Source organism: Helicoverpa armigera, chromosome 19 (genome assembly GCF_030705265.1).
Source record: "Helicoverpa armigera isolate CAAS_96S chromosome 19, ASM3070526v1, whole genome shotgun sequence".
In the NCBI taxonomy this organism is placed as follows: domain Eukaryota; kingdom Metazoa; phylum Arthropoda; class Insecta; order Lepidoptera; family Noctuidae; genus Helicoverpa; species Helicoverpa armigera.
In genome coordinates this window covers 7,395,125-7,414,250 of record NC_087138.1, presented here as the reverse complement: position 1 = coordinate 7,414,250, position 19,126 = coordinate 7,395,125, and the positions used below count along the sequence as shown (strand labels likewise).

The 19,126-nt window shown below is 34.0% G+C and overlaps 1 non-coding gene across 1 annotated transcript; it reads right to left on the bottom strand.

The window, feature by feature from the left end:
• Positions 1-17,567: 17,567 nt before the first annotated feature.
• Positions 17,568-17,649, bottom strand: Trnal-aag (transfer RNA leucine (anticodon AAG)). The gene has a single exon. It is a non-coding gene; the product is annotated as a tRNA-Leu (tRNA).
• Between the last annotated feature and the right edge of the window lie 1,477 nt (positions 17,650-19,126).

Here is a 19,126-nt window from a genome sequence, read left to right as displayed (position 1 = left end):
CCTAAAACTTTAGTGCTGTCTTTTCGTTATAATGATGGTCTTTGATATCGGATCTAGGATTTAACAAGCACCTCGCTAAAGTGATATATGACCATCATTTACATTTGACCTTCAGTTTGTTGGAAGAAGAAGCTTCAACCCTTATTGGATTGAAGTGTTAAACAGAGATGTAGGTTTTGTATCGTAAGGCTTAATTAGTAGTAAATGTTTCGTTAAGTAGCTGCCAAGAACGCGTTAATCTTTCTTTGCACTTTGATGCATTTTTATAAACGTTGTTTATATTTCATATTACACAGGCCGCAAATGTAGGTATTAGCGTACAAAGGGGTATTGGCTTGATTACCTAGATCGGCTTTGAAAACGCGCATTTGTAAAGGAGATTCGCAGTCTTTAAACCGATGGTTGTAAGGCCTATCAGTTTAATCCTCATCCCTATTTCTATACTTTGTTTATAATAATCACACGGTGACCGTTACTTAAGAGATTGTGAGAAAAATTGAAATGCTATCGCTCATAAGATTATTCAATCTTAGCTCAACAATGAAAAGAACATCTTAGTTGTTACCTTCAAATAACATTTAACGTATAGGCATTCAAGTGATAGATTCTGAGAAATTCAATGCCGGTAAGCTACAGTATTCTCGGAAACGACGTACATATATACGACAGAAGTTATGAGTACATACAAAGATCGGGACGGTGTATATTTGTACGGTTTAAGTACATATTTATTTTGAAAATAGCAAATATTCTACCTGGGATATTATTGGAATTGATAATCATTTATTAAATGTTTTATTAGACACATACAAAATCACCAGATATATTACCGAATATTGGAAACGACAGGTCTTACTACAAAAAGTTAAACAGACGTTCGTCACGTGTTTAAGAAAATTCTCTAAAGAATTTTGACATTAGCCCCATACAATTAATGTCTTTCTGTCGTTAGTTCAATAAGTAATCAACAGATATCAATCAATCAATTATATTATTATAAACATAGAGACTGGTGTCTGATGTAGAATAATCCTGTATTACAGAACACCAGGCTAACCCTACGTAAAAACAAAAATCTTAAGACTATTGGTATATAGATAGATAGAATATTGCAAACGACCGTTAATGTTACATCTAATGTTCTCTGCACACAGCGAGCGCGGCGTGGCGGGACGGGACGGCGACGCGACACTGAGCATTGTAATGTACTAGATATTACGGACGACATCACACAGAGCCGTCCCGCTCGGCGCGACGCGATGCGACGATCTAGTACATTGTGTAGCGTCGCCGTCCCGTCCCGCCGCGCCGCGCCCGCTGTGTGCAGGGACCTTTATTTTCATCTTTCCTTCATTCAATATAAACAAATGACTATCTATATTTATACAGTACGAAGATTGTTGTCAGATAAAAATGGAATCAAAAGAGAGGCTGGTAGGGACATCTGTAAGAGTCAGTTAAGGAAATATCTTCAAGGTAACGGTAAATGGAAAGATTCGAAGTTATATTCATTATTTATATTAATGTAAACAAGGCTTAATTAATTAATTGAAAGATTGTTTCTATTGCGCTCTTGTAAAATGTTCGTGTTCAGTAAATATTTGAATTATGAGGAGGTATACTTCGATCAAATCAAGGAGGCCTAAAATAAATATTCCAGAAAGATGTAAGCAGAATCTACAGATACATGAATTTTTTTATAGTCTAAAGTATGTACTCGATACTAAGAGAACATAATATAAGGATCTGCAAAAGAAAAACAAGACAGTAGTTTCAGAGGTAGCCACTTTCTTAATTTCTTCAAATGAATTTTACAATAACATCAAAAATTTCTTCATCATTAGCAAAAAAGTTACCAACATACAAAAATGACCAGCTAGAAAATGAGTTACAACTAATCTCAGTAGCTACTAAAATGTGATAATAAAACTTTCACCAAGACAGTCTCATTACAAAACTTAAACTCTTGCAAAATGCCCCTAAACTAAAGAATTAATTATCTTACTTCCTTATCTTTTAAAAACATTCGCAAACCTAGTTTTCGTCAGTCCAATAAATTCAAGACAATCTTAAAAAGATGGCCGCTATTTGGCCACAGACTAAAAAGCGAAAAATCAGAAATACAATTTAACCGATTCTTTTTTTTCGAAGTCAGTAATTTAATAAAAGGTATTGAATAAATCGTCGGTTCTTGTTTTAGACGTAGCTTTTATTGGCTTGATTTTATTATGGTAAAAATATGAATAAAATTGCGTCATGGTTCGATTTTCATTGGGATGAATATAGCTTAATAAATCTATTTTCTTCGTCTTTTATTTTTAGTCAATAACTTTTCCAATAAGTCTCAGTTAGTACTGGTAGGGACTTAACAAAATATGGTCACCTTTTCATAATGACGCAATGGGTCTAAACAAACGAAGTAATGTAGTTTTAAATTAATACAAAATATAGCTTTTTTCCTCAGAAAAATTGCTTGGATACGAACAGAATATAAAAGGTATCGTTTGCCCATAAACGGCGGCTTTTGATCAAATCAACCAGCGCCTTCATTTTGATAAGCCGGCGATACCAACATTATATCTTTAAGCTCTTCCTCGCTTATTGGCTTATTTCGTCTTCCTGTTTATTTTGCATCACAAAAGCAAAAGGATTAAATTTCTTCGCAAAGCCAACTTTACCGTTATGAATAATATGGAAATCTTATCGTGACCTTTAAAAGATCTTATGAAATTCAAGTTACAAAGACAAAAACCAATTAGCTTTGAAAGTTGGAATAAAAATCCGCCTACACTTTTTCTAGATGATTGAAGTTTGGCTTCTATTTCAAAGAGGGATAGTGACAACGTCAATTCTATGACGCATGCAGTCGCTTTATTAAAAACTGCTAGTACCTAGTAGGCTACAGCCTCTGTTAAGACATGGGCTACCTATCTAACACTGAAAGAATGTTGACTAGCAAACTCTTCAGCTTTGTGTGATTTTGTTACACCAAGTTAATATCAATAGTCAATAGCTAGTGGTTAAGAGTACCAGCACACTGTATCTTATTTTTGAAAGGAGACCTTGATTCCAATCAAACTCACTTCAGTCTGATATCGACTAAATACCTGCTCTTTGTAATGTGCGCATTGCTATTCATCTTCATTCTAATTTATGAGCTCAAACAAAGTATCGGCCGACTAAAAGTTTGCAGCTTACTAGCTAAGCTATCATAATTAAAACTGGTGTTCGTTCATTAATCGTCAATAAAGGCTCATTATTCACAGTCTATCCGTATAGAAATTAAGCTGTACTAAAATATTTAGTTCCTACGTTAACGCTATTTCACTAAGAATCTCAGGAACATCATTAGGACGGTCCCTAGCAGTTCATTAGTAGCGTGGTCACAAAAGAGGTGTTTAATCTTAGCGCTAAATTGGACGACAGCTATCATTTACATGGTTATTATATGTAGTAAACCTGGTGAAAGGAAAGGTTACTGATTATGTTAGGTATGAAGATAATGATTAATATTATATTATCTAGCTAGAATATAATTTTCTTTAGTATTTTGTTTTGACTTAGCTGAACTGAGGTCCTTACCCGATATTTTAAGTCCCTTAGCGACTAGGTACTGCTAGGTGTACACAAACAAAACATAACAGCAACGGATATCTATGTATGTGCGAAACTGTAAGTATTTGTATGGAGATAGTTTTGCTTAGAGGCCAAGTAATGGGGTATATAAGATTTGTGCCTGTGGCTTGAGATTGCCCAGACTAAAAATGCAATTATATATGCAGAATTGCGGACATTTTTGCGGATTTTTTTGTCTTGTTCAGTATTCTGTAATTTAGAGATTATGGCCCAGGCAATCACTGATTAATAGATTATTATCAATGGGTCTAGACAGTTTATACGCCCATCACTATTTCTATCCAGTGCGAAAAAGTGATGATGACAATTGACGTGGAAAAATATCTCTTGCTCTGTATTTTTTGCAAATTTATATAGTAATTTTTCACCGAAAAAATTTCGGTTTTAATCCAGGAAACACAACTCATATTTTTGCTTAAATAAACTGTTGCCTCTCTATTTAAACTCAAACAATAAAGAACTACATTGTCATACCGGTTATCTCTAATAGAGGAAACATTTTATTTTTTATGTATTTTTTAAAAGCTTTGCTACATTGCTTCTCTTCTTTATTAGTTCCGAAACTTTGTAGTTTTCTTTTGACTTTTGTAGAAGTGGTAGCTTCGTTGTGTCCACAGGACTGAGTAAATAGACTGTATGTATTGTACGGTGTATTTTTATGTAGACCGCAGTATTGAAGGAATTTTTTACGGGGTTGATTGAATATCCGATGAGTATCAGAAAGAAACCAAAACAAAGTGCATTCTGAAAAGCTGAATTACCAAAAAATAATTTTACAGCAAATTATTTAGACTCAAAAAGATTTACATTTTTCTCAATAGAAGTAATGAAAAACACGACTCTTGTGTATTTAGGCATTAACGAAACTTCCAAAACATTTACCCCACTTCCGAATTAACCCCAATTCCTAACTGATCCAAGCATCAAAAGTTTAGCGATAAAAATAAAAATAAATCTGAACGACTATTGTTTACATTTCTTGAAAGTCCCTTCTTATCCTCAGTGAGGCTGACTGGAGAAGCACAATTGTAGATCCAGGTCTATAAATAGTTTCCTTAAGGTCTTGACCTTGGCGTTTGTTCTATAGTAAGTAGGTCAAAGTAGGGGGCTTCTGCATCTCAATCACGGAAGAAGGAAATATAGCAGAGATGCCAGAAGGTAAGTCAGGTGCCTTCTTGTAAGTCAAGTGACGTACGGTAGACGTCAGTTACTTGAACTAATGAGACATTTTAGTTCTTTGTCAAGTCAAAACCAATCAGTATCGGTAACAATTTTGTATTGAAACAGTTTTCTAAGAAACCACTAGTTACCATGGACCACGGGGCAAGGAAAGATAGCGGATAATATGTTAGGTATAAAAAAGGTAGGTCAAGCGCTTTCTTATAGGTCAAGCAACGTACGTGCGGTGTGATCAGTTACTGGAACTAACGAGGCGTTTGGGATCCTTGTCAAATCAAAACCAATCTGCCAAAGATTGGTGTTGATTGATTGGTTATCTTATTTTGAAAATTATGAGCGGGTTCTAATGAAGATGTATAAAGGCGGCGCGGCGCTAGTAACGTTCCTCGTCCACTGAACACCCGCATTTTGACGCGCTACTTTCTCAGGAAATTTTGCGTTATGACATCTCCGCTAGTCATTTTGTTCTCCATGATTGTAATACAGAATTTGTATTGAACTTTGAATGGGCCTGTCAATGTGGGGAAGTTTAGGAAGAGTGATTGATGAATGGTAATTTATTTATTTGTTTAAGTCGTCGTTTGTTTAAGTTTTTATTGAGTGTTTGTGTACCGTGACCTTTAAATATGAAAGATTGTATATTATGGCTCAATTGAGTAGGTTTGTTTTTCTTCCGTAGTCAGCATGTTGCTTTCTTACTGATTTCTATACAATTGCAAAAGGCTTTGTTTGAGTCAGTAAGTTAATTGTTGACACTCTCTAGTAAAAAGTCTACATCGAGTTCGATGAAGTTTATGGTATCCATGGACAATACCGGACATAAATTGATCGATGACGGATTAGAATAAAAGGCATCGATTCTCTAAGATGACAATAATTATAAAACCGTGAGAAGCAGCACAGAAAATAATAAGTTCCAAGGTCAAGGTCAGTGGCTTTTGCCCTTTAAATGTCTACCGCTTAATGACTTTAATTACCATCATAATTGGATGATTAATTTTATGACATTTCGGCTATGTAAAGCTTCCTGACAATTTTGTTGACGAAAAGAGTTTGAAAAGTAGAAAAGACAGACGCGTAGCTCTGAAATGTACCCTTACGTAGTGTACAAATTATAGTCAGAACTTACTATTACGCCTTAGACAAAGCATTTCTCGGGCAGATATGCTGCCAACTGAATCAACAGAAATCTTAAGATATCAACAATATGGCGTAACAAACACTATATATTATGACCTTTGACCTTACAGCTAAAAGCAATAACAGGGTAACAGGCAACGCCGCGGGACATAAGCACGAACACAGTAAATACATTTGACATTTGCACTATAATACCGCTCTCGATACACAGAGGAAATTAACTCGCGTACGAGAAAATTATTGTGCACATAGACTTATATTGTACTAGAGTAGCCGTGGCATGGAGAAGAAAATGATTAGAGGAGATGTCATAACGCAAAATCTCCTAGGAAAGTTAAAATGCCGGTGTTCGGGGGATGAGGCAATAGCTCTGTACTTACACGCCTTATATGGAACCCACCCATTATATTCAAAATAAAATCACAAATCAATGAAGACCAATCTTTGACAGATAAGGTTTTGATTTGACAAGGAACCCGAACGCCTCGTTTGTGATTGTTTGCGTATGTTCCATTGACCTACAAGAAAGCGCCTGACCTACCTTTTTTATGGTATCTACGCTATCTTTCTTTTCCCTGTAGGGCGTAGTAACTGTGGTTTCTTAGAAAACTGTTTCAATATAAAATTGTTATATTGGAAGTCAAATAAATGTCAAGTGGCCACTATCATAACTTTAATTAAACGATGTTCTAAGTAATTGTGCCTTAACGTTTAGCTGGAATATACAATTCTTTATTGGAAAATTAAGACCACGAATCAGACTAGAACCTTGAAAGTAACTTGACTTATTGTTATCAAATTAATTAATAGTTATTAAATAAATATCGAATTTGAATGGAAAATGTTAGGTTAGCTAATAGTAATAGTTCAATTGATACTTTATCCGCATTAATAATATTGTAACGACCGTGTATTATAGTCTAAAGTCCTTCAAGCTACATAACCATTAGGATTATGCGCATTGGCTTAAGGTTCCATTACCGTCTTGTGGCATATCTAACCTTATCTCAATACTAGCAGGTTTGCTAATTGAGATATGATAAGCAGAGTTGGTATACCGCGTGATATAAGTGTGTCAATTACTATAACATATACCTATGTAAAGTAATCAAATTGTCTTGTGGATTGCTGATTATTGTGGGATTTACCATTAATTGTTAAATAAGAGTTAGAGTGACTTTTTATCAAAGATTTGATCTACAGAAAAACCTGTCTATTTGATTTATAACTCTGTATTAGGCAACAATAATGCAGAATGATTTTTGTTGACGCCAATTCATGAACAAACATAATGTATTTATATACCTACTCCCAATACTGGTTTTTGCTAACAAAGCCGGGAAAATAAATTCTTTCTCTTATTGGTTTCTTTCAGTAATTGATTTGGAACGAGTATTATTCTGTAGAGTTCAAGGTTATCAACATTAATGTTGGCACATGGAATTTGTACGAGCGAAGTATCGATATTATTTTGTAGGCATAATTAAATACATTTCTTTTGGGAAGTCACGGGAGCTACGGACAAACACTACTCCACTTAGGTACATTAGTAGACCGTGAAACTCAAGGTCAAGGTCATTTAAGACGGATTAATTCATTTATATTATCCTAAAATAGTTGAAACTGACCCTAGTTAAGTACAGAACAGAGGGTCGAACAAAAGGTATTTTCACACGACCTGAGGGTAGGTTGAAATGATCTCACAAAGGAGAGAGCATGCATAGACATGTTTGCCCAGCTGTGGGCGGTTAGAACAATTAGCTAGAACAATAATTATTTACTTTGTACTTAGGATAGAGGATTAATTTATTAGTTGTGGAAATTTTAGTTTACCTACTGTTTTTTTAATTAAAAGTTTGAGGTGTGTTTGCAGGCAGGTGTAAGTATATAAATAAATGTATGTTGTGAAGCGTGTGGATACCTTCACCGAGAAAAGAAATTGAGAAAGGTGATTTAAAAATCGAATGCAGAATCAATATGGCGGTAAACACAAATCGTATATTAATTAAAGTCCTATTGATGAGATTCCGTGAAATACTAGAATAACCACTATAACTATTGCAACAATAATGCTCCCGTACCTTGTGAATCCACGCAGATGGGATGATGCCTCGTTCCAGGGTGCGTGGTCAGCCAGCTAAATCTTGATTCATCCACCGGTGGACTGGTTAAAGCTCATGAAATCAACACTGCGCTATAACTTCTCAATGTCTCACACTAGAATATACACTTATTACAAGCTGGATCCACAATTCCACAGGTCTTCAACATATAGGGAATTTGTTAATTTCTGACACTAACGCGAATATTAGACGTTAAACAAAACTACTTTTACCGATTTTCCACAAATATTCATGTTAATAATAGCAAATAGGGGTCCGACTTTCTCATCTCTTTACCCTTAATTAAAATTTGAAAAATAAACGCAATTCCAATACCAAATACAAAATAAAGTCATTTAACTCAAGCAAAACTAACTTAATAAAAAAAAAACTTTCCCTATAATCCTTTTATCTTGGAAAAACCTTTCTGCTCATGAAATAGTCGTAAGTGCTACATTTACTTCCAGTATATGTGGAAAAACAAAGTGCATTCATGAAAAACTCGCAACTCCGTACAGTTTACAGTTTCACAACTTTCAAGGGTTTACCTGAAGCTGAAACTTATATTGCGCACCTGTAATTGTCAGTGCTAAGCTTGGCTTTGAAAAAGGTATATAATGTTACAAAGAAAAGGTTTTTTCGTTAACTATATTGATATACAGTTTATTACATTAGTATGTACTTTAATGAAACATTTAAGTATGAGCACGTACCTAATAAGTTCAGTGCAGTAGAAGTCGCTAACTGTAAATTAACATGCGTAAAATTTTCAAAATTGAAACAATATTTTACTATTTGCTGTTTTATAGTTCACTTTTCATAATGCCATTATCTCCACTCCTTCTATTGTAAAATCCTTCGGTTTGCTTGTCTGTCCGTCTTTCGAGTTTTCACCCTGAAACTACAATACCGTTTTAAATGAAATTCGGTACACAATATCTAGTCTGAGAAACGACATTGGCTACTTATTATTCCTATATATTTATTTTACAGGAGGCAGGTAGAACCGCGAGGAACAACTAGCATAGTATAGGTAGAAAAAACGCTGGGTATTCCTAAGTGGCATAGTTAAAGAGACAAAGCCTACAGCTACCCATTGTAGTCAGTTATAAGCTCTTTGCCTATACCCAGTTGTAAGTTTGTTGTGAAGCTGTATTGTGAACGAGAAAATACTTTGAACGTATTGTAACGTTTATTGATCGGGCTATGTTATAGGAGGTATAAAGGTTTTTACAAAGTTAAGGTAATATTTCTTATTAAATAATTTTAGATATAAAGTTTGGATATTGTGTGTAGGTCTAATTAAGAATGTCTAACAGAATATGTAAATAGGTAAATTCAGCGTTTGGTGTAATTATGCAATTTCCACAATAATTTGTAGATTTCTCTACAAGTATATATTTTTTGCTTTCTGTTTAAGTATCCAATTAGATTTTATTGTATTTTTTAACGATTAGGATACTTATTATTTTTATTTCTGTAAGTAACTTGAGTATTATTAGAAAAAAAATAGCATATTTCAGTCTTCGAAGAAAATAAGCACTTATTTCTTAGATATCTTAATAGCAGCTAGCTACGTAGCTATGTAAAGTATTTTCACATTCTCAAGCATCAGCAAACATTTATTTTCAGCATTTTGTTATCAACTAACCTTAACTTCTACAGATTTATTTTGTTCTAGAATATTTTCAAGCGTAAATAACTGCAAGGAATCGGATATTTGAAAGCTAAAAATAAATAAAAACAAGACAGCGAAGCAGTGTTGTACTTTTACGAATTCAGAGTGAGTGCCAAGTTTTTGTGACCCTGTACTTTTTCGGAAATATTTGCATAATGACGTAAAGTGGCTGTCGTTAAAGTCGGCCTTCCGCTGTGACCTCCTTGGGCTCTCAATCTTCAGCCTACTTTGACCTTAGAGGTGCATTCTTTGCACTCTAAAATGTGTTCTATACCAGAGACCATCACGGTTTCAAACGGGGTGTAAAATTGTAACTACACCTAAATCGTCCTCATTAATATATTTTTGAAAAAAAAACGTGTTACAAAAAAATCAGATAGTTATTATGCTGAAAATTAAAATAAGACAAAAGTAAGAAAATCGTGCACAAATATACATACATCATGTGTCATGCTGAGAACCTCCTTTTTCAAGTCGGTTGAAACTACAAGAAGACTACATTGAGCAAGTAACTATTGATAGTGGCAAAGAGATTGACGACCACTAAATACAGCTAACTTTGGTAAAAATTTTGGACGCTCAGATATTTTTTTGATTATTAATAACTCAAAGAAATAAACCTGGCAATTAGACCCCTATTTGGGAAAAAGCAATACAAATGAAAGGTCTTAGGTAGCAACAAATCAAGTCACTAATTGTTTCAACAAAGTGAAATGTCAGACACAAGGAAAATTATTAGAAAGAGTTGAATGCCATTAATATTTTCATGAATATTAATGGCTGGCTGGCAATATTGGATGATTGACGTCACTTCAATTGACGTTGGAAGTCAGACTTTCTTTGTGGAAAATGGTTTTCAGCATAATGAAGTAGTTTAGGTTTTTTTATAAACTTGAAGGGTGCTTTAAAAACGGACTATAGGTGTTTGATATTCGATCTGTTAGGGTTATATAAATATTATTTTGATAAAAATAGGAGAAGTGATCAAAGGTGTATACGCCAAGTAATTGGGAAGACCGACTTGCAGCATACATACAGGAAAACATCCAAAATTTCATAAAATGTTTATATATTCATAATACCAACAATTTATAAAAAAATATTGCTCAAAATCGAAAACTTCATTCGAATATCGAGTAATGAGTCCGAATCACGTCCGAATATTCGGAATTTTGAAATTCGCATTTTTACAGGAATTCATTAAAAATAAAATATCGGATAATATCATATATAAAGAGTCGGGACTGCAAGTCAAAAAGACATTTTACCTTGAAAAGCTCCATATTTCCGCATCCGTAGTTTGGAAAGCGGCCAATTACAGGGCTTAAGAAAAAGTACAACATTTTGCTAATTGGTTGTCAGGCATTACGAAGGCTTTATATGGGCCTACAAAAGTCCTTTTCTGAAGTCCTTGTGGCGGTGTGATTATAACGTATTATAATATCAATTTCTGTACATGGAGTTATTGTAAAATTTATGAATACGGACAAAAGTAGCGTAAAGATTTGTTATTCTTATGTATGTACTTATATTACTGCTGCAACTTTAATTATTACTTTCATCAACATCTTTACTTTTTACCATTGTTTTCACGTGAAGAAATATCGAATAATACATACTCACAAACTTCGGACTTTCATAGTGATATTATTATCTGTTACTATGTCAATGTTTCACGACCTAATAATTATTTCTATATTTTCAAAGAAAAATAACTATACGATATCACCAGTTAGGAAAGTTATGCACGTGTCCATAAAATAAATTCCTTGAACTAAGTTAAATACCTGTTCTTAGGACTTAAATACAATATCAGTTTCAATAATTAAATTATAAATAACTAGCTGGTGCTCGCGACTTCGTCTGCGCAGGTTTAGTATTTCGAACAATATGTTTACAAATTGTAGCCTATGTGTTATTCTGATGTATAAGCTATATTATTGTAAAGTTTCATTAAAATCCATTCAGTAGTTTTTGCGTGAAAGAGTAACAAACATCCATACATCCATACATACAAACTTTCGCGTTTATAATATTAGTAGGATACGTCGGCGGTGTCAAAATTCATGAGAAACTTGGATGATAGGTAAAATCTACCAATTAGTGTTTCGAATTGTTCCTGGAAGATCTAAGAGTTGCGGTTTGTTTACACCAGATGGAGTATAAAGTGGGACAGTCGTAACTTATGTACTATGCTTATACATATACATATATGACATAGGTATTTTTTTGTTGAAATTATGAACTTATCTACAGCTGGTACAATAAACGCGACCCTTCAAGTACAAAACTTAGGAAAAACTAAGCATCTATGTTTATAAGTATAATAAAAGAAAGTCATGTTAGTTACACATTTTGTAACTCAAGAATGGCTGAGCCGTTTAAGCTGAAAATGAGAGGGGAAGTAGCTTAGACCCGGGAGAAGGATATATTATATATATATAAACCGCGGGCATAAGCTAGTTTTTTTTTTAATAAGAGAAATATTTTGCACGCATTGTACAGAATCCTCGTTTTCAATAAAGTTATAAAAATTGCGATTTCATAGACGCTTTAGAAATTAAATTGACCATTTCGAAGAAACATCTTGAGATAATGAAATATTTAATTAAAAACGTTCAACAATGTTCATTAATTTGTGTATCGGCAGTTGCTATGTCTTAATAACTTTGTATTGAGTGAGCTTGTAGCTATCTTGCGTATAAAATTATTTGTATGTATGTTTTAACTTTTATTTGAGTACTTTTCAAAGGACATAATTTTTAATTTTTTATATATTTTAATAATAATTTATTAGTAGTAAGATGGCCTGACGCTAGGAAGTCTGACAATCAGTCTTTCCAAGGGGTACTAGGTTCCCCGGGAAACTGGGTTGTTGAGTTTAGATAGGCAGTCGCTCCATGTAAAACTCTGCTTCTCAGCCGCATCCAGTTAGACTGGAGGACGACCCCAACATAGGTGGGAAACAGGCTAGGCAGATGATGATGTTTAATAATAAATTACAATTTATTCTTATTTACTTTTCTACATTACATAGTCACCATTGCGTCACTCATTTTCCCTTTTCCCTACAAAAATTATGTTTCAATATAGATTTACGTTCAATTTTATTTCAAGATCCGAGTAAATTATACCGTGTGTCAAGGTCACAATCAATGGCTGAAAATGTCAAAGAGTCAAACGTAAGAGGTTTCATATATCAGGAGTCTATTGTGTTTAACTTTATTGTCTGAAAATGGTGCGTAGGAGCTACATATGCCTTTGTTATGTATGACGTTTGTATTGTGAAATTTGTAGATGTTGCTTGCGTGTTTTCACTCACATCTCGGTAGAACTATAACTAAAATGAGGTTATTATTTTTACATCCGTACAAATAATTGCTATAACTGTTACAGGTTTTTCATCGTCCCACTGCTGGGCACAGGCCTCCTCTCACACGGAGAAACATGCTATAAGGAATGTTTAAATTAAATATTACTTATCAGCTGCTTGACAGCTACTACAGTCGCGTTTTCGAGCCATAACTACAGAATCGTGATAAACGAGCACGCACGGAGACACTAACGCCTGAAAAAGGACATAGAGTAGGTACTTTTATCCGGATGCGGGAGGAAGTACCCTTATCAGGACGCGGTTGAAACTGGGGAGAACAGCTATTATGACAAATCAGTCTACCATTATAATTTTTATGATTATTTTGTTTCCAAGTTTTTTAAGTGACATAAAACAATAAATAATTTAGCAGTTTTTGGGTCACGCCAAGACAAGGTCAAGACACTTGAGCTGATTTTTGAACCAAATGATTCCAAACCAATTTAATCTGTATAGCCCAGAGTCGGCTCTAGTTTAATCGGCTAAACAAAATTGTAAATAAATAGTCGGCCCAACATAAATTGATCGTCCCACGCAAGAAAACTCTCAATCCTTTGATTACATTAAGTTTTCTCATTCAAACTTTGTGTAACGGTTTTAATAGTTTTGTCTTTTTAGTACCGACTATGATATTTAAAGTTAGTGGGTACTTAGTACTTAAAAACTTATTAATATAGTGACACATCCTATAGACTGATAAAATTGCCGTAAACTAGGTATTAAGGTAGGTATTAAAAATTGATATAAAAATACCTACACACTTTTATTTGTTATTAATCAATACCTTATTATTGTGCTAGTGCAAGTAATTTTAACTAATTAAAATGACAATCTATTGTTACTCCAGGAAGCATCATCATCTGCCTAGCCTTTTCCTAACTAGTCGGCTTTCAGTCTAATCGGATGCAGCTGAGTTGCGCAGCAGTTCAAATGGCAGCTTTGCCACCAATTTAACGACCTTCCGAGACACTGAAAATCATTTTTCACAAATAATGTTATGAAATAAACTGTATATTTAGTAATTTAATGAATGTTCTTAATTTATATCCATACATTGTCACGAGGTTTCCACAAATACGTCTAGGTAAACGTGCATACGGAACACAATATCGAGAGGGTGACGATGTTAATACCTATTGCCGTAGCGTGGTGACGCACGCCGTGGTGACAGCGTCATAATATCTCAAATTCATATTTGGTCATATTGGTTGTTGGTGTTTGGGGTGTGGGATGAGCGGGGAGCGAATGCTTGAAGATTTTACTGAATAAACCTGTTTTAAATAAGAACCAGCATACCACAACATTTTATACGTAATTTTATGTTCTGAAAACCGCCGTCCGTAACCACTATCAGCGATGCAAACATTAGTAAAACATATGCTGTAGTAATTTAACTATGCAATTTTACTTATAGTAAAATGAGAATTTTAAACAGTAATTAATACTATACATATGTATTATTTACTGTCTAATGCTCTTAAATCATCCAAAATACATCAGTACCATTTGTCTTATATTCAAAAGTTCATAGATTTGTTACGGTATAGGTAAAGTTATCGGCACGGATATTGAGCTCTCGGCGGAAGAGTGGGAATCGCTTTGAGCACTGTACACATTAAGGCAATAAACCAATAAATCACTTCTGCGCAGGTGAAGGTCAGGGCTCAATATCCTTGCAGATAACTGTATACGTGACTTGTTATTATTCTTTTTACAAACATTACCTAAACCGCCATCGGTTTATAACTTAAACCATATAAAATGTAATTACAATGTATTTGTACGAATATTTGTCCGTAACCGGTTCGTGATTGGGTATCGTTGGGATTTTTCCCGAATACCGAGGTTTTCACCGGATCAATTTCATTGTGAGTAGGTAGGTGTGTATGTTTTGTGAACTTGAATGAAAACAATTATTTGTGAACAATTCTTGGGCAAGTTTGGATTTTTTATATTCCCTTATGTACTTCCTCATATACTCTTAAATTATACTTCCATACGTACTACCTATATTTACTAATATTTAGTACCCCATGTAATCCTTAATGTGTGCACGATAAACTATATTTCCCGGCTGTTATTTTAACATCTTTGGTAGTCATTACGTACGAGTAGTCAGCAGCCAGTAAGTCTGACAACCAGTCTTACCAAGGCGTATTGGGTTGCCCGGGTAACTGGGTAGAGGATGTCTGATAGGCAGACCCCGACATAGTTGGGAAATGACTAGGCAGATGATAATGTAATCCCCTATGTACTCGCTCATGTACATGAATTTAATAAACATCCGATGGATCTACCCACTTCTTTGAGGCTTGAATCTCCCCCTGAAGGTTTCAAATTAAAAATACTCCTTAGTACAAGGCATGCTAAATAAAGACACCACGTGACAAACGGAGATGACATCCACATTCTTGTCATTGACAATGAGAAGGTAATGTCGTCATTCCATGGCCGGGATACACGGATGTAGAGAAAGTGGAGCAGTCACGGTGAGTAACCATTACCCATTTAACTTTATCGATAACCGAACCATTTTCAGTTGTCAAATCACCAATTTGACGTACGGTTTTGGTACAATTGGCGCTTAGTAAAGTTTTAAAATTGGAACTGATTAAGATGAAACCTATTTTCTAGTATAACATGAAAATCCGCATAGAATGGCGTGCGAAGGTAAACATTTAAGATAAATCACACTTATAATACATCACTTACATTTTATTTAAAATTATTAACCGTTTTAAAAATATGAAATAAGAAGAGAAACTTACTGTATAATTCTCAATTTCGACAAAATAAAAATATTTCCTATACTTACATGTAACTTTCCTACAACAAGGGGAAATATGTAGGTCGCATCCAGCGTTTCAGTACTAATATCCGTGTAACCACGTTGTAGGTCACGTTTCACAATTAGCGGTCATTTAGCACTAATTGAACAATATCGCCTATATTTATTATTAATTAGCCACTTATTATCGAAATTGGTGAAATTTAATTTCAGGTACTTTAATAAATAACCATTAAAACTATTATGGTCGATTTGAGTGGCACAAATTTATATCCAAGTAAATATCAAATATGTATTTAAATTCCAGATTAGGTATAGGTTAAGGTATTTGGTCAAAAGATATGAATTGTATTAAAACCTGCTGAATTGGTAGGATTTCCATCAATCTGTGTGAGTCCGACCCGAGAAAACTAGGTATTTCCCGCACGAGCATAAAAAGATATTCTGATAGGCATACAGGTATCTTAATAAACGCTCATCGGACTTCATTGCTTAGGCTATATTATTGCCAAGTTTTATCAAAATCCATTCAGTGGTTTGTGCGTGAAACAGTAACAAACATTCATGCATACAGTCTTAGAAACTTTAGCTTTTATAATACCTAGACTTAAGTACGATTAAATTAACAATTTATTAAAAATACTCGATTCGCATATTAATTATCTCATTATTTTGTCATTGAGTTCATTAATTTAACTTTATACATTTTTACCGCAACGAGTCGGCAGTAGGTAGGTATAATTGCGTTATCGAAATTAATTAATATTGTCATGAACATTGATTTTGCATAAATTATAATAAAATTGACGCAAATTGTTTACTGTGATGGCGGAGGTTGGTTTGTAATAAATTAACGTATAAAAATCGTATTGTTAGGGTGAGTATAGACTACAACATTTACTTGTAACAGAATAACAAGCCTCTCTATGAGATGTTCTAGTGTATCATCATTTTACGAACAAAACATCGAGCACGCTCGCCTCTTTGTTACAAACCAACGAGCAATTTGGTGTAACATTTCGTCGAGCGTATTGGTGTAACATTTCATGTACTTAACATCTCGCGAGTGGTACAAAATGTGTAGAATGTATAGAAATATATATAAAGTAAAAAATATGTTTTTCGAAAAGCTTCAAAGTTCTTTCAATTTTAAAAGGGAAACTAACAACGGGCAGTTTTAGTTCATATTGTCTGAAAAAAAAACGTTTTCCAAGCCCGCGTTCCTACATCAGATTAATGGTCAAGCAATATAGAGTTTTAAAAGCTTAGTATTAAGGTACAAAATTGATTGGTTCTGTATATCTATTTCAGGTTTTGTTGCCATTGAAGTGTAAGAGAATATAGGGGAGTACCTTTTTAGTTCGGTAGTCTATGGCTTAGTTAAAAAAAAGGTTATGTGAAATCTTTGTTGCGGAAAATATTTTGTGCTTCTGCGTTAAATTATTCAGTTAACTTTTACTATATTGTTTACTATATTCTATTCTGGTTTAGGTAAGTACATAATCAGCCAATTATATCTAATCTGTTCATAGAATAAATTACGAATAATGAGTCAAAAAATATTTTTTAAAATAGTGATCGTAATTTCTCGTATAGCTCAATATTAACTACTACTATCCATAACAGCGAAAAAAATCTATTGAGATGAAAAAAATTGCTTCAAAAAGATTTTGGCAGCGGTGGGATTCGAACCCACGCCTCCGAAGAGACTGGTGCCTTAAACCAGCGCCTTAGACCGCTCGGCCACGCTACCACTTGACCAGGACGCCGAAATTACCGTTCTATTTCTATCGCGCTTTTGGAATGTGGACGTCACAAATTGGGACAGTAGTGTGAGTCTTATCGGTCAACTGAGAAAGATAAATTCGATGTTCCGATGTTCCTCACCTCACTAAATAAATAGATGTAAAAGCATTTTTTATTATCACTAGGGAATCGTTGCTTACCGTTTCCAATTATTTCAGTATTTTTGTTTTGTTATAATTGGTTGGACCCATTCATGTTCTCGCCGCCCTTGAAACTTCTAGAAATTATAAGTATCACATTAAAAAAAAACTTTCAAAAGAACTTTCCATTGAGCATTCAGAACTTTAGAGACGCTTTACAGTGAAAGGTTCATTCATTTAAATTTCAATAAAATGCCTATAAAATATAATCTCATCAAATTGGTACTTTATTTAATCAAAATAAGCTCACAAAATATATTTAAAATAAAGTAGGTAGAAGCTACACCTGAATAAAATACACTGGACAAAATGCTACCTAAATACTTGAAAAACTACGTTAAGTTTCAGAATTTTTCACTTTAAAAAGAACATCAATCGCTAAATCATGTTTTATTCGCTACACATATGAGTTCTGCTCTCTAAAAATCTACTCAGCTTTATCCCTAAGTACTTAATAAGTTTATTTATTTATTTTATTTAAAACTGCAGAAAACAGCTAGGTAGTATTTACAAAGTTACAACGTATTAAACAAAACTGATACTAACCCAATTAAATAAAATCCCACCACTGTCATTCCGAACTCAATTACAATTTTTAATCTGTGTCAGTGTGAAAAAAATCGCTTCGAATCGCCAATTACAGTTGATGATTGCAAATGGCCGGCCTGTCGATAGTAATACGTGCCTAGATATATCGATATATCGAGCGATACGCATCCCTATTCAATGTGGATTGATTCGAATACAGGGACGGAATATAAGGTCTTTTTTGGAGTTGGTTAAATAGGATGCTGGTTGAAAGTATTTTATGTGGATAAAGTAACTTAAATAAAGTAGTTTAATTATTTAGGTGAATGTTTCGACTGGAACGGGAAACATAAAATGTTTAAATAGTATTAAATCTTTTTTTGATACCTTACTGAGACCTGAACATATGTATAATACGTGCTAATAAATAGGTCATTTAGAAAAATTCAGGACCTTTGGGTTGTCCGTCTTCAGCCGTAGGCCTCCTTTTTTCCCTACTACGTGCTACTACTTTCATCTCAAAGTCATGTTTGATGTCTACGTATATTTAGGTAACTCCAACAATTATTCCAATAGAAAACATTCCTTGAAAACTTTAAACCAAAAAATAATACTTAACTTTATTATATTTAAAATAAATAACATTTGAATTAAAAGTCCTGAATTTTCTAGATTCCCTAGTCCTGAAACTCCGGCCCTATTAAACCACTCCACAGGTGCTCCGTGCGTCCATTGTGTCGTAATGGACCGATTTCA